The 17,457-nt window shown below is 42.1% G+C and overlaps 1 protein-coding gene across 9 annotated transcripts in view; it reads left to right on the top strand.

The window, feature by feature from the left end:
• ENOX1 (ecto-NOX disulfide-thiol exchanger 1) overlaps nt 1-17,457 on the top strand; it is a 358,808-nt gene that overhangs the window by 95,839 nt on the left and 245,512 nt on the right. For all 9 annotated transcript variants that reach the window (XM_080592774.1, XM_080592773.1, XM_080592781.1 and 6 more), the window contains one exon: nt 14,492-14,569. The gene's annotated coding sequence lies outside the window, so the exon portion shown is untranslated. The remainder of the gene's footprint in view (nt 1-14,491; nt 14,570-17,457) is intronic.

Here is a 17,457-nt window from a genome sequence, read left to right as displayed (position 1 = left end):
GAGTGGCAGAGCCAGAAGAGTTAATTGTGGGCTCACCTTCGGACTTTTCCATCACAAGTATTGCACCAGAGTAAAGAGATGTAGCAACCAATCCATTTCTTCTCCAACCTATGGCATGGTACCATTGCCAGACCCATTAGATTCACTGAGAGACGGAGCTAACAGTATCAGGTGCAGTGCTATACTGATGCAACTGAGCAACTTTCAGTGCCAGGTTAAGGCAGGGCTGCACTGCTCCCTGTGACCGTGGCAGTTTGGTTGGAGTTAGGAGAGTTTATGCTGAGGCTGTGTGTCAAGCACTGAAGTGCTTGATAAATCTTATGCCTCCTTAGCTGGGGAAAGCCTCTGGTGGGTGTGGTGAAGTTAGATTTCTAAAAACATGTACAGAAGGACCAACTAGAATGAATCCCAGATAGGAGCAAAGGGAAGAGGGAATCAGTCCCTCCAGATGACAGTCTCGGTTCAGCAGGAAAGGAAAGGAAAAAATGCTGGCTGTTTCCTTGGGCTTTATTCAAGTTACAGGTGAAGCTGGGGTAGGTGAGAAACTATCTTATTTAAGCACGGGCACAGCGTTTTGTCCAGATGGGTAGTCTATTACTGACTATACCATTGTTGTTTCATGAAAAAAGTTGGGTTTCTACCTCTGTCTTTGTTACAAGAGGGATAATGTTCATCATGACAGCAGTCAACCTAGTAGCCGCACCACAGAGGACAAAATCAGTTCTTGGCAGCCCTGCTATTAGCAACTTTGCCCCATGCTTTTCTGTAGCTGTGACTGCAGCAGCAGCAGTTTGAATAGTTGATGGTGCCCCAGGTTGTGAGCTGAGCCCTGATACTGAGTTCTGGCTGTGTCTTTTAGAGGGCAGACAGATGATGTTTCTAAAATGCCATCAGCTTCAAGGCTATTGGTCACATGGCTAGAGCTTTTAATCTAAAAAAGCACAAGTCACCAGCAAGGTTTAGGATTAAGGCAGTGAAAAGACGTTCTTGTCAGGGCCTCCAAAAGATGTATTGTTCTACTGGGGACGCTTTTTTTTTTTTTTTTTTTTTTTTTTTTTTTTTTTTCCTGTTTCTCTATGCCTCATGAACCTGAAATCCCCACTTGAAGATCTCCTGCCCAGTGGGAGATTTGGAGTTAACCTGTGCAAATCTGCCAGCTGTCTTCAGACCTGGGTTTACCGGCCTGATCTCAGCTGGCAGCATTCACAGTCCATGCTGCTGAGAATTACCAGCCCCAAGAACAAGCAGCGTCACCAAAAAGTTAGTTCAGTGGTTTGGGTTTCGGTCTGTCCTTTGTAACTGCCTCTTGGATTGGATATGGACCTGTAAGGAACCATATGAGGTACCCTGGGAAGCTCTGTCAGAGGGAGAATACCAGGTTGCCAGTGGGAATTGCTGTTGAGGCTTTCCACACCAGCTTCCCAGCCCTTTTAAGCTTATTGCCAGGCTATGAGCCAGGAAAGTTCCTACTCAGTTCAAGCATACCAGAGTGTGATTCCCTGGTACGTTAGCTGTGTCTGGGGGATGCCTCATGGTAAGAGGATGATTGTACGACTGCGTACAGCTGAGAAGAGTGCAAGGAGGAGGGAATAGGGGCTGGCATGACTTGACGGTTTGGTTGTGAGACACTGGCATCCCTTCCTTTTTCTTTCCCTTACCTGGGGAGCCAGACAGCCCTTCAGATAGTGACTGAGGAGCTTCTCTTCAGCACCTTTTCAGAGTCCCAACAGGAGAAATGAATAAATTTTTCCAGGAGAAATGAATAAATGAATAAATAAATAAACTAGCAAATGAAACAAACCAAAATCACCAGCATAAAAATCAAACCACTGGTGGGGAAGCAGGAGAGCTTGGTAGTAAGTGGGTCACATCTAGGACAGACAGAGTATTTCTTGGCCTATAACAGATCATTTCAGCCCTCGGGTGCTGTTCACAACAGAGGAATTGCATTGCATTGGTGCTTAAACAAGAGGACAGGGTGACATCCTATAAGAGTTTTCCACTACCTGTGAGGGACTGAGGCAGTCACCCCCCTGAGAATTTCAGAGTATCTTCTTTTGCTGCATGGGACCAACTGGCTTGAAGCCTTTGAAAAGCCAAGAACAGGAATGGTTCAGCCCAAATTGTGTTGCAGATATGTAAAAAGTAGGACAGCCCATTTGGAGATTACACAGACTGGCAATTTCGTTCACCAAAAATAAAAAGTGACCCTCCAGGATGGTTCCTGTGTAGGCTTACCATCCTTCCTTGCCCCAGTCTAGAAGTCTTCTGGATGGTTAAGAATATTCTCTTGGGATGAGAGAAAGGAAGAAATTGGTGTCCCAAGAGTACCAGCTTGTTGTAGCTGTGGTGTATGTGTGCAGGTGTGCAGGTGTGTGGTGTATGTGAGCAGGAGGGTAGAGCACTGGAGAGATCACTGTTGCTGAGGGAAAGTCCAGCCCCTCAGCCCTGCAGTATGACCTCTCAGTCCTCTACTCCTTTCCTTGCAAATCTTCATTTCTTACTGCTTTTTTTTTCCTCTCTGCATCACTCCATTTGTCACTTAATCTGAACTTGGCTTCAGTTGCATCAAAACCCATCACCTGCTGCCCTTCCGCCCATCTCTCTGGTCCCACTTTCCTTAATCTATTCTTACTCCCTACCTTTCTCATATGCTCCCAGGGGAACACAAATTGCTGCTAAATGCTGAAAAACAAACAAACAAACAAAAAGTAACATTAGTGTGTGAATGCAGTGAATGTAATTAGCCATCCAGTCTCATTAGTCTTGTCCTCTCTTCCCCTTCTCTCTCCATTTCACTTTGCTGTTCTCTCTCATTGTTTCACTTCTGAAATAGGAGTAAATGCCTCGTGGCAGAGGACTGTCTTTTGCTTGTTTAATTTAAGTGTAGAATGCTGAAACACTATAGCATGTTGCTGGAACAGTATATCTTATTCACACTGGTGAAACAACAGATCACTGTGAGAGGAAATGAAATGACTAATAGCAACCGGCCAGCTCTGCTCTTTTGACAGGCCAACTTGTTGAGAATGGTTTGGTGGCTGATAAGATAACGGAGTGGAAAAGAGACACCGAGAGATCGTTTCATTGAAACTTTAAAAAAATCTCATACACTGTAGATTGGTTGATGTTCCGCCTTAATATTTCAGTTTTATTATTAACCAGAAAAAACTAAAACTAAAATAAAATAAAATAAAATAAAAAAGTCAGAGTTCCCAAGGCGCAGCAAATGAAATTAAAGTTTCCAAGGCACAACAAAACAAAACAAAACAGCCTAAATAAAATTATGCTTGAAGACATGCATAATGTATTAACTGTATTTTGCTTCATTTGTTAAGAGCAAAAGAGAACAAATAACCAGAATTTTGGCCCCTTATGGGCCTTTGTCAGGGACACACTTCTCTGAGCTGTTCAATGGGGGAAAAAAATTAAAAACATTTTTTCATAAGAGATTTCAAGCTGTCCTACAAATATATATCATCTATTACATGTTTTCTATTCTATTTGGAGTAGAACATTACCAGCTCTCTGGTTAGCTGGATAAAATTTATGCCACAAATAAAGTATTTGGTTTAAATCTCCAAGCTTGTCTCTAGCAACATATCCTTTGCTCATGAAAGTGAATGCTACTGAACTGTGCAGTCCGATTTGCGTGCACATGGGCTGTCAGGATAGGACCTTTAAAGCATAGCTTCTATGATATCAGCCTCAAAATTGCTGGTGAGAATTTAGAAGCTTTTTTCCCCTTCTTAGTCAGAAATCTTCTTACAATAAGACCTTGAGAAAAATAGATTTAAAGACTGTATTTTAAAATAATTTTGTTGTTATTGTTGTTTTTGTTGTTCTGTTTTTCTTCCTCGGGCGGATTGCCCTGAAGATGTGTTAGAAATTAGAGCCTTATTTCCAGTGCAGAAACAATCATTCTCGCTTCAGTGTTGTCCTTAACCTGACTCCTGTTCACACACTGTCTAGTCAACATGCAAATGTCTGGTGTTTTGTGCCAGAGCTTGCCAGCCCAGCCACCACTGGAAGTTTGTAGGAAACATCATCCAAATATGTCCTCAACGGAGCAGTGTGGGTTTTCTAAGGGACTTTATATCATCTTATGTATTTAAAATGCTATAAATATATGCTCTGGTGCTGTTGACAGATGGAAACTAGCGTTTTTAACAAGTTGATTGTAAAGGTGGCAGATTCCAGGAAAACAAAACAAAACAAAACAGATTTTCTTCTAATTCTAATTCATGTTGGTTATACATCTGTATACACGGTAGGAATTTCAAACTTTTATCCAAAGTGACATTTGCAGAAATCTGGGTATTTGTCTTTGCAGCTGGAGAGCACGTACAAATGTAGAAGCTTATATATCAGAGAAGTGCCCCACTTGTCCATTTGCTTGTATTTGTGGGGTGTAAAGACGTCATACGCTGCCAGCCATGCAGACTGTCACTGTTTTTGGAAACACCTTATAACATGTTTCTTTTCTCATTATTTTTTTTTCTTTTATTATCTCTAACATGCAAGTGTGTTTGCAGACACAACAGTTCAGCAGCACAAATGGCTGCTACTCATTGAAAATATGGCTCTTAAGACTAAGCTACAGGAGGCCCTTTCTCTATATTCTCCAGAGGTGACCTCTGTTTGTACTAACACAGTCTTCAGTAGAAGGCTTGCCTATGCTTGCAGCTTTGCCACTATTCCATCATTATTTCCATTGTTAGCTCATGGCACAGATGCCTTAGTGATGGGCACATTACGAATGCACATGCAAGTCACTTGCAGGCACCAGAGGAATCTGTTTTGTACAAAACATGACCTTAATTTGCGTGACTGTGGTTGCTGGAGTGCAAACGTTTTGCAATGCTACTGTATGAGCAAGAACAAGTACTTCAAGGATTACTTCCAATACAGAATTCTTGCTGCTGCTTTGTGTTCAGTGCATACAGGCTGGCTTTGCAGAAACTTTGCACGTGCAAGGCTATAGAGATATAAAAAAACGCCTTTGAGATTTTCCCTCGAAGATACACCCTGATATATGGTTGTTGTGTTTTGGGTGGTTTGATTGGTTTGTTTTTATTTAATTCAAGCTTTTCTTTGCTGAAAGATTTTTGCCACTAGTTGCAGGCTTCAGAGTCAGTGGTAACATTGCAAAAGCACGTCCGAAATGTAACTGTGAATGTTTTAGGATCCTAATTATACTTTTGTTTCTTAAAGTCACTGTCAGGCTGATTTCTGCCTAAAGAGCAGCTTGTTAAACTGACAGTGAGCAGGCTGGTGATGTGGGTAGGGAAACTGTTCTGAAAAATAATGACCTTTCCTTCCACCAAGGACATCTGCCCGCTCATTACTGTGATGGTGTGAAGTTGGAGAATCCCTCAGGTGTCCTTGCTCAGTCTTGCTGATAGATAACCAGAAAGCCTCATCTCAAGCACAACCTCGTATGTGAATGCTGGCACAGTGAGTCACGCATGTATCCCCTCCAGGCTTAATTACGCAGCACACAACAACTGGGAGTAAAAGTGGAGGCCTAGTAAGATTTAGGCTCTGGGAGCCCTCACAAGCACTGCTCATTCCTCCAGCCCGTAGTCAAAAAAATAAAACAAACAAACAAACAAAAAAGTACTTCCTAATCCTGGCTTTGCTCTTCTCTGCTCTAAAATAGTTCAGGACTAGGGTTCTCAATATTGTACTGTTAACCTCCTCCAACCACAAAGACCACTTTGTGGCTCCATCCAAACATTATTTTGAGCAAACACAAACATGGCAACTGCTTATACCCCTGCTGGAAGCATTTTTCAGCTGTGTTTAGGGTCACAGACCTTGGTTTGAGAAAAGGAAGTTCAGTCCAAAAGACCACTTCTCTCTGCATAAAAGTATTGCACTGATAACATCAGTGCATTAATTTTGCTTGGTCAAGGGCAAGACTTCATCTCAAGTAACGCTCTATAAGAAACCACTATCAAAATAAATCAGAATAAGCATTTTGCAAGAGAGGGTAAAGTTAAAGAAAAAAAAAAAGTAAGTTTGTACTTATTAACTTCTTACATTTCAGTGCCTTCTCTCCAGGAAAATGGAAGAAGTGGAGGATGTGTGATCTAGAAGGGAGTTGTTGGAAGTCTTGTCCGTATAATAAATCCATGTTGGCAGAGGTTTATTCGTGACAGAGAGTTACTCATCTGAATAATATCTTAATTAACCAGAGTTCATATTTCATGTGCAGATTTCCCAAATCATTGCACTGACCAGGAATCTTTTCCAGATCTTGCAGTGCTTGGAGCACTGTTCCTGACATAAGAGCCTCCTTCATTCTCATTCTTGTCCTACAGTAACAAAGTAAGAAGAAACACAAGTTTTGTTTTCCATTGCTCCTTATGATCAGCTCTGGGTACTGACTCAATTTGTGCCTCTGTTCCCACCACAAAAAAAGCATGATTACGCAAAGTTGCTTTTGGTTTATAGAGCCAGCACTTGCCGTCCTGATAAAAGCATTCTCCTCCAGGCTGTTGTTTTCTCAAGACTTACTGCTGCTACTGTGTCTCAGGCAGGCTTCATGGTCTTAATACTAAAATGTTTTTTTTTTGCTGAGGGAGTTAGTCATAAAGGTGGTAGATTCAACGCTGTTTTTCCTCCCACGTGCATGTGTGTTTCTTTCCTGGTATCTCTTAGAAATGCTTTCCTCCTGTTACCATAGGTCTCATTTCCAGGTATATGGAGGATGCAATATTATGTATTCGAGATGTAATTTGGCAGAACAATGAATGATTTTATTTTCAGGATACTGTGGGTCTGGATAGAAGATGAAAATATGTCATCTCTTGACAAACATTGACTGGATCACAGTCTTTTTTTTTTTTTGATATTGGGTTACAGAAATGGCTTTGAAGTCAATTGATTTATATCACTTCTGTCCCATTTTATGATCTGTTCATGCTGGTGCACTGCAGCATTTAGCCAGGCTACACCGATATTAAAAAAATCTGTGTTTGTGCGATACAGTGCCTTATTACATTATAATGGGCAAATTACTGCTGTTTTTATTCCTGTTAGGATCAGCAGTAATTTAAGCTCAGTTGTAGCTGCTTCATGCTAATATTCAAGTGGTTATGTGCTCTGAAATATGATGGTGTTCCCCACCTGTCTTCCTTTATTTCTGTGCAGTCTCTCTCAACTGGCTGGTCTGTCTTACCTGGGTGCCTGCAGCTGCTTTGGATTCAGGTGACCAGCTCTCATCTTGTTTCAGTGCTAGTCCACTCATAGCAAAAATCCGTATATTTAGTTCACATTTGAGCATGCATTTCTAGAGCATTTTTTTTTTCCAGCTCTGTGCTCTGCGGCCTCCTGGATGCTTTCAGCTGGGCCTAACTTAGCAAGAAGTGATTATTTGCCTCTACTCAGCAGTTGTAAAACGACATGTGAAATACCGTGTCTGGTTTTGGGCTCCCCAAAAGGCAGAGACATACTGAAGAGTATCCCAGACATATCCCAGAGAGTGCCAACAATATACACAGAGGGCTGGAGCAGAGGATGTATGAGAAGAAGCAGAAAGGGCTCTTGTAATGAAGAGAAAGTGGTTGGGGGATCTTGCTGCTGTCTACATTTACCTGATGGGATGGGACAGAGAAGTCAAAGCCAAACTCTTTTCAAAGGTACACAGTGACAGCAGAAGAAGCGGCAGACACAGATTGAAACAAATGAAATTGTGATTACATATATTTGGGGAGATATAAAAATATATTTAAAAAAAAAATTCACCGTGGGTGTGATCAGACACTGACACAAATTGCCCAGAGTGACTGTGGGATCTCCATCCTCAAAGATACTCAAAACTCGATTAGAAAAGGACCTGACCTGGTTCTTTTGAGCAGCAGGTTGGACTAGGTGTTCCTAGCAGTCCCTTCTAATGCCACTTATTAATCTTATTAAATTAACTGTAGATTTTATGGGCAGCTTTGGAGGTCTGGATGAGAATCTCTGAGATTTGGTCTTCAGTGAAATTGGATTTGGGAGGATAGCTAAATGGCTGAATTAAATTCCCCTCCAGAGTTTCATACACAGTGGCACCGAAAGAGAGAAGAGAAGGATGGTGGCTTGCAAGACAGCAGAGGACAGAAACCAGAACTGTAGCCCATATTCTGTTTTTAGAGGACTTGGACAGGAATTGGGCACCACATGTCACTGCTGGACCTGCAGTTTGTTTAGGATGCAGCTAACAGATGAAGAGCGTGGAGCCCTGGGAGACTCATGTCCTCTCCCATGGGTGCAGTAAGCCGGATCCTGAACAAGGTGCTCATGGCTAGGCAGGGCTGCCTGACGTGCTTTGCTCCCTGTCCCCCCTGCCTGCCTGCCTTCAGTCAAAGGGAACCCCCAGGCTGTTGGCAGCACAGCGGGGAGGCTGGTGAGTATCACCACATTCGCCTCTGTTACAGACTGCTGGCATCATGTGCTGTGGCATTTACCGGCTATTTATTACTTTTTCCCTAAGTTGCATGTTACTGTCTTGGGTGGATATGAGCCAGATTCCAAATCCTGCCCTTCCTTCTTCCTTTCTGCTTGTTCAAAATCCAGCTGTACCCAGCACATATAGCAGCGCTGACCTACAGAGCCCATAGCAGACAGCTGCACTCCCTAACCCCTTTCTTTCCTGTTTCCCTCACTCATTTTTCATCTGAAGCAGTTGTTTCTGGTGCTCAGTATGGGAACTGTGCTCCTCCTGTCCCAGTGCAGAAACTTTCTGCCCTCTGCCATCAGTCATGCAAGGAGTTCATGTGCCAGCTGCACCAGATTAGGAAAAGAATGACTTGTACCATAAGTGTGTGCAGTGAGAGCCAGCTACTCCGTGATTCAGTTTTCAAGTCTCTAACACGTTTTGATCAAACAAGTAATTAATTCAGTTCAACGTTTCAAGTTTGTAATGAGCAGCAATCTCAGGAAGGCTCTGTTCAGCAATAAAAACCCTAGGAAGTCCTTATTTTTCAGTACATATATATATATATATAGTCTTCTGATCGGTAAAACATTTTTATTTATGTATTTTTTTGCTTTCTGGTCATGTGTCCTCTGTGTCACAGCTGCCTGGGGAAGGGCAAACAAAAACATTAGGCTGCCTTTGTGAATATTCACTTCCCTTCTCCATACAGCAAAATTTCCCTGAATTACTGTCTGTGGATACCTTTGCCCCATGGCCCCTTTGCTGCATCCGGTCCCTGGATCAAGGAATCACTGTGGAATCAATCCTACAGAGGAACCACAATCCAGGCACTATAGGAACTGCAGAAGAGCTACAAAGTCCCAAACTTTGTGCTCTGAAGGTCAGTAAGAAAATAAGAGCTAAAAAACCCCCACAACCCTATGATGTGCAGAGGTATCCAAAAGTGGCAATAGAGTGCAGAGTTATGGTATTTTCTGCCATGAAAAGCTGGACAGTGAACGGCATCTGCATTTTCCTTGCCTTTTGACTAAGATATGTGAAAGGATCCTCCAGGACACCACTGTTTTTGCAGCATTTGGCAAAGCTGTGTGAAGAAGTTTTGACCTTCTGGGAGCCTCTGGAAATTGAAGGAGGCATGAAAATATTTTCCTCTGGGACTTCTTTCTCCCAGGAAAATAAGAATGACAGTAAGGGGACATTCCCTTTATGATCACGGTAGACTTGGACTAAGAGTTTGGAAGCAAAAGGACTTGCTGTGATGGAGTGTAAGCTTGATGTGTAAATTAAAGGTAGGGAGCAAAGAGCTATGCACAAGTGAGCAGCTCTCTTCCAACAGACCTTGGGGAATAGCGGTCTGTGGAGTCAAGTGTCCCTGTGTGCCCCAAGCCAAGCGTCGGCTCGCTGGGGGCCCAGGAATTGCAGGGGTGGAAAGGACAGGCTGCCAAGCCGGCCATGCTGATTCAGGCCATTTTTGCAATATGCTGAGAGTTAAAGCTCCTGAACTTCTCTCAGAAAACAACCCTTTTGTAGTTGGTGTGGTTTTATGCATTTGCACCATTAAAAAAGAAAAAAAAAAAGGTATTGTTCTGAAAGCTTTTCAATTTCCCCCCTTTAAGTTCTGTTCCTGCATTATAAAAAGGCATCATCTTCTGCTTTTAAAATGTACTGTAAGCAGTAAGTCTTGCATAACAAATGCTACGTTAAGATAATCAACCTCTTCAGAGCAGTAGGTCATGGCACTGAAACTGGCTGTTTGTGAATGCAAAAGTTCCCCAGCTCCAGAAATCCTTGAAAGTACACAAATCACTCTAAACAAACCCAGGGAGAAATAATCTCCCCTTCCCCACTGCTCCCCTGCAGTGGGAAAGGCCTTTTGCTATCACTGATTTTCCCCCAGAGTGAAATCACATCCACCATTCAATACAAAATTAATAAAGGTATATAGAGCATGTTGAGCAAACACTGACATATCCCCAATGGTGAATTTACATCCCCCCATTCTGTTTAAAATTAATAAAGGAAGACAGAGCATACAAAACCAACACCAGAGAGTATAAAAGCCCCACACGTAGAGCCCATCATAGCCTGGCACTGGGAAGGAGTTGCCATACCGCTGTAAGCAACTCCACGTGTGAGGCAAAACACATGTTGAAAATCCTATTTTCTTTTCTCAGCCGGGTTTGGGAGGGCTCCTGATAACATGCCCTATGGATTTGTCACTTGGGAGGGGGCATCTCCTGGGTTATTCATTGTGTTCGCAGCGTTCCTGCGCCATTAAGCTCCCCTTCCCTTGTTCCTGCAGGTGATGCGCAGGATAAAACATACCGCTGTAATCTGAGGCTTGCTTGGCTGCATCCCGCCTTCCTGTTACCTTCTGCCCTTCGGTCTCCCAAAGGCGCACTCCGCTGTCATTTGCTTGTGTTTATGAGACTGTAAAATTTTCCTGTGATCTGAATAGCCAGCAAAAGGCTTCATCAACCATGGTAATAGACCAGAGACTGCCAGAACAAGAGAATGCAGACACTATTAATGTCCGCCACGCTGGTCCCCTCCAGTGAATTGCCCTATTTTCGTACAGGAAATAGACGGGAATTTCTGACTGAAAATGAGAATTTCAGCCTGGGTGGTTACCCAGTCCTCAGCAGGTAGGTTCCTCCTCATGCAATGGGAGGCCAAGCATGGAGACCGAATACCAGGAGGATGGGACTGTACTAGTCACCCAGCAGCAAACAAGGGATAATCCTTTATACTCAGTGATTAATAGTCTCTTCTTAACTGGCCACTGTCAGCTGCACCCTTCAGAGCCATGCAGACCTCCTTGGCAAGCGCCAGCCATTGATCTGGCTGCAGGCAGCATCTACAACTGATCGGGTGCAGTTGGGAGCTGTCAGTTTTCAAAACGGTTATGGCCATACATTTCTGAAGAGAGGGGAGAGTTGTCTTGTATTGCATGCTGGCTTCAGGTTAAGCTTTTCTTTATCGCTCTGATGTTCTGCAGACAACACCGGTTACCCCCAGGTTCGCAGCGCCAGCTTCTCCCACCAGTTAATGCTTATTTTATGAGCCTAGAAATGATGCTGCACAGAGTGGAGCTGTGCCAAGAAGAGTTGTTCCTGCTTGTCTTCATCCTTGTCTTGTTTTTTTTTTTTTTTTTCTGTGCTTGTTGTGGCTGAAAGGGGGGAGCGCTGTAGCTGTGGCAAGGAAAAGCAGCCCAAGCTGCTTCGTAGAGCGATGGCTGGTTTGCAGATTTACAACTGCCTGCGAGAATGTGTCAGTGGCAATGTGTATCTCAGGCTCTTCTCATACCAAATCTTCTTGTTGCTTTTAAGAGAAACAGTGCAGCAGTCTGCGCCGCTCTGGTAGAGGTCTGGAAATGGCACCGAGTGCCCCAGAAGTGGGAAAGTGGGCCCCATTTTGGCAATGGCTTGCAAGGATCCTGGAGGTGTTTCAAATACGGTCTACCCAGTGTGCAGGCGGTGTCCCCAAATCTGTCACCATGCATCCCATTGTCCCCTGTGGGGCAGACTCACAGCGTCCACAGGCTGGCAGCAGCTCAGTGGGCCCTGGGCACGTTGCCAGGCTGCTAAGACGTGAATTTTGGAGGTGTATTTCATAAACAATGCCTTGGAGATAACTTAAAGGTGAGCTGTTTGTTTGGATGAGGTGCCTGTGCATTAGGTAGGATGAAGCTGTTGCAACAAAACGTCTCCCTTCCAAGAAAATCCCTTCCTTTAGGCTAGTCTTTAGTCATCTTTGTAACCTTTGTCATCCTCCCCTCCCTGGGGAGTCTTCTGTGTGACCTTTGCTATTCTACCAAGGCGTGTCATAAATTATAATTCTTTTAAATGGCACTTAGGCTGTCGTGGTGGCTGCTAGCCTTGAAGATTTGCAGTCTACCCTGTAATTTTGAGAGGAAAAAAAAAAGGCTAAGTGACAGAAGAAATATTGTACTTCACGATAAAACTACTTTTGTGTTTGGTTTTCTGCTCAAGTCATTCATATCGCTGTCACTAACCTCATTCAGGTCAAGGGCTTGAGGCAGAGAACGGACGTAATATTTTTGGTCAGACCGATGCATCTGATTATTACAAACATCTGTAATTTTGAAATTGAAATGAGTGTTGTGTTAACTCCTCAGGCAAATAATATTAAGGCATAATAGATTACTGAAGTTTGCATTTCTTTTGGCAATTCGAAGCAAGGCTCTTTTGGCTCGTTATTCCAGACATTAATGAACCTGCTAACAAAAAAGGGAGCTTCTCCTTATGGCTGCAGATTGGATCCCAGATCCTGCAAACTTCATAGGAAATTCTGTGGGCCAAGGAGTTGAAACAATAAAGAAAAAAATTAATCAAGCACACATTAAATGTGAAGTGAGGAAAAAAACATCTGCAGCACTCAGTGGATGTCTGGGCAACATACTTGCAGTGCAGCTTTGCCAGCTTACATCTGGAGTGGTTCATCAGAACAGAACAGATGCTAGTGTGAAATAGGTCATCATAGCAGCAGGGCATTAGAACAGAGACATTTCTTTCTTTCTTGCAGTAACAGCTATTCCTTTTTATTCACACCAATTACGAAAATGTTAGCCAAGTCTGAAATATGAATGCATGTATTGTGACAAGCCAATGCTCTTAAAAGGCGTCAAGGTAAAAACCAGCCTAACAAGGAAGCTTCAGAGAAGCGTGCCTTTCACAGTATGGACCGACTATCCTTTAACAGGCATAGTTACTGGTCTTTGTTGAGATTATGATTTGTTTTTCTTGCCTCATTTTTGTGTTTCAGTAGAGATGTTGCTGAATGCCTTCTTGGTGGCAAATGCCCAGAAGCAGAGATGCTAATTCACAGGAGTTTCATCAGTCATTTCAAAGGAGAGGTCACACAGATAAGAAAAATGAACAGTACGCAGTATGTGAAGCAGTGACATTCAATGAGTCCTTGTCACTAGCAGCCATTAGCATGCAAGCCTGCTGTTATGTTTCAGTGCTTTATGTGCTTTTCTTGACCAGGCAGGGAGCCTTCGGAGCACTGTAGCAGTTAATACCATACAAGTTATTGTTTCTTTCTTGAATGCCTTATATTTTTAGTACCATTTAGATGCTTCTCGGTCCCCTTGTGCATCTAAAATTTTAAAGAGAATCAAAGAATGCATAATTTATATCTGTCCCAGAGGTAATGGAGTGACTCAATGATATCTGTGAAGGGGATGATTTTAAATTTCATGTCTTATGCAAGAGGTGGTTTTTGTACGAAAACTGCAAAAATTGGCCTCGGGGATACCCAGATAATTATCCTTATAACAACGGGTGTGGATTCCAGGGGGATCATAGCTGAAAGCTGTTGTGTATTGGACTTACCCTTGTGTATCATACTTGTCATAATCGAAAACATAGAAACTGATAGATCTTGGGGAACATAACTTGTATTTTGACTTTGAGTAGCACATGCAGGAGGTGTGAAACGACAGGTTTGCCTTGACTCTGTTGAAGAACTCATGCAAGACGTAAGGCATTTGTTTACTGCTGAAATTCTTTCCTTCGCTTAAAAGAAAAACAATTGTTTACTGATGTTGGGCAGAACCCATCAGTACATGCTTTATCACACAGCACAGTTCCACTAGACTATTTCTGGTTTCATTTACCAAAAGCCTAGAAGTGCCATGGCTAGAAATAAATGTCTGCTTCTTTGATATGCTATATGTTTGAAAATGCACTTTAAGGTCTGTATTACAGACAGTTCAAAGGGAATATAAATTGGTGCAGTATTCTCTCTTTTTTCTTTTCTTTCCAATCTAGTCCCATATATTCATTGCATTTTTATCAGGACTGTTTTCAATAACATGTCTTTAAAAAGAACTTAGCATTTTGTATTTTATTTAACTTGGGCTTTGTTATATTTAAATAATTGTTATGATCTTGCTGCTTCCGTAGTTTAAAATGTTTAACATCCTCTAAACCAATTCTAGACTGGCTTTTAGCATTGCGTATCCAAGGAGACAGCTGATATTATTTTCTTTTCCTTTAGAAACTCTCTAGGTTTAACTATTCTTTCTACTTCTTGCAGGATTGGCCATGAGAATTCGTAACGTTTCTTTGGAAATACAGTGATGGGGCCGCTGAGAAGTCGCCTGCTTTTGTACAGGTCTGTAACCCCTACTGCGTTCTGACTATTTCACCATGCGGATTCCTGTGCTGATTTGTTATCTTTTTTTTTTTTTTCTTTCATCTCGAATGCATGCAAGTGAAATGAAAGTCTAATTTTAATCTAGAGCAAATGTTACAGAGAATGATTTTAGTTTCTTGCAAAATATTTAGGATATAACTCTATTCTGTTACCGTTGTATAAATGTAGAGTAACCCATTCATCTTTCCTTTGAAGTGAATTATTACAGCTTATAGAGTTGAACTGCAGAAAGGAATTGGGCCTGTAAGTCATTTTCACCTCACCACTATGTCTTTCTATGTGCGTTGAAGCTGCAGTACACTAAAAGGCACTGCAATCGATGGCTCCCACCCAGGTTGCTAATATGTGAGTGGCTGTCCCACAGCAATTGCTGTGGATATTTCTGGAGGCACAGTCAGCAAAGGGTCAGCAGAATTGCTGGAGCTTTCAGATCAGGAAGAGAGGTTCAGGGAAAGTTTAAGAAAATATATATTTAAAAAAAAAGTTGATATTTAAGAAGCTGTAAAAAGAGCGTAATAATAATAGCTTGACTCCTGTAGTGTCAACATGGCAAGGGATGCTGAGGAGGCTCCAGCTAATGCTGTGTCCTTGTCAGCCAGAATGATAGTGTTATAAGCATAGTGGGCCACGATCACAATGATTTAGAGGGTAGAAAACACTCCCCTGCATTTCAATATGTTTTTCTATGCAGGTATGTAACAGAGAAAAATTTGATTTCTTACTGCTTTCAAAGGTAGTACAGAACAGCATTTTTACAGAAATTTGGTCAGAGAAACCAATGGGAAAAAACTTCTATCTAGGTAGAAAAGTTGCTGTCAGAGCACTCGAAGGGCTTGTGAGAGTTGTATCTGGCCCTAAATAATTTTCAAAAACAGTCGTGCTTGAGTATGCTCTATTTTGTTCACTTCGTTTACCTAACAGCACTGTGGGTATAATTGCTTTTCTTGTTGCCTCTGCACAGTCACTTAGCGTTCCATTAGTGTGTATGAATTCTGTAGGGAAAGTGGCTTGTAAACCTTAAACAAAAACAAACCCAGGTAGATTTAGGGTAAGACAGGTAGCCAAAACTACCTTTAATTCATTATCAGAAATTATTATCAGTTGGTAATCAGTTGGTAACTTTAATGCAACCCCAGCTCCAAAATGCTTTACAAACTATTTGAACCTAGATGTAAACCTCACACATGGCTACAGCTTCTGTAATGAGCAAAAGCCCTAGATCAGGCTGGTTGAGATACTGCAGATACAGATCAGATCGTGATGCCTCAGGCCTCTGTTGAGTGAAAGCTCTGTGCTCAAAAATAAGTAGCTTTTCAGAGTAATTGCACAGCCGTTGAATGATCTCTGTCTTTCTAAAGCTTTATGAATGCGCTGTTTCTTTCTTTATTCATGTTGTCCCTTAGGGCAAAATTTGTGTTTTTCTTTGGGGATGGAGGGAGAAAAAAAGTACAAGCACTGAAAGACGCTTAGGATAAAGGGAGAAAACTTGTTGCTCATGTTGGCATTTGGGTTGTAAATCCTTTACTAGCAGCAACAGCTTTATAAAATCTTCCTTTCCAGGCTTGTCTGTGAGTGCTGTTTGAATCACGGCTCACCAAAAACTTCCAAGAGCTCCTGCTAAGTTTGCCAAAGTAAAGTGTGATTGGGCCTGATGAATTTGATACAAATGCAGTCAACAGCTGCTCTGCAAAGAAGGTTTAGGCAAGTTTGTCTAAAACACATTTTAGAAGTTTCCTTATTCACAAGTCTGATTTCTGAAAAATAATGGCTTTGAGATATACATACAAATTGCCATGGTGTCATTTAGAAAGAGGAAAAATAAGTTATTAATTTGATATATGTACATATTAGATTATATATGTACTACATGACACGAAACATGGTATACTACCATGCTATACCTTTATTATAATTCATAAGCAATGGAAAACCAATTAAACTGAAAGGCAAGACATTGCTACTGAAAAGGAGATACAAGGTGTAATTTCTCCCTGGAAACTATTGCCCCAAGGTATTATCAAAAGGTGTTGCATTTAACCTGTGCAACAAATAGATATTTACATCAGTAAGATTTCCATTGCAGATACATTTTTCATATTGCACGGTCAGAGAGCAATTACACGGCAGTTGCCTGGCTGAAGGGTGAGCTCACCTGTCCTCCCCCTGGGGTCTGAGTGAAGCTGCTTCTGCAGCTGTGTAGGTATCTATTGTACCACTTCTCTGTAGCATCTGGTCTTGGCATTGAAGGAAAACAGGATACTGGTCTAGCCAAATAATTCCTTTAATCCTGGTCAGCTTTTTCGACTTATCCTATGTCATCCGCTGCAAATTTTGTTTTATTTTATTTTATTTTTTTCTCATAAGTATCTTCTCTTCTTGTACAGTTCTTGTTTTCTTAAAATTTCTCTTATTTCCTGCCTATGATCCCTCATACATTCTCCAGAGAAGCCTCCTTTTCCCCTACATCTTTGTTACTTATCCTTGCTATGTTGGAATCTCATTCATTTATTGCTGGAGTTTCTTAAATTTACCTGTTGGGGTCCCTAAATGATGCATTTTTCCCAAGGCCTCTCAGGGTCTCCTCAAATCTTTGCCCTTGACACTCCAGTGATGAAACACGTGTCTTGGTTTTAGGGGAAACAGAGAAAAACGAAGGTAATGAAAACAGTTCAGAGCACGGAAGGCAAATGGGCTGCAATGTGGGATGGAAAGTCCCTGTCTCCTGGGCTGTGCTCCTCGGCTATGTCCTTGTGTCACAGCCTCCCGAACCTGCTGTCAGCTGGGGCCGGTTCTTGATGGGGTATTGGTGCACTGAGTGCCACACCATTGTTTTGCTGCTTCTTCAG

Source organism: Anser brachyrhynchus, assembly GCF_964034855.1.
Source record: "Anser brachyrhynchus genome assembly, chromosome: 1".
NCBI classification, from domain to species: Eukaryota; Metazoa; Chordata; class Aves; order Anseriformes; family Anatidae; genus Anser; species Anser brachyrhynchus.
Note: the sequence above shows the minus strand (reverse complement) of the source record. Positions and strands in the feature narration are given on the sequence as shown.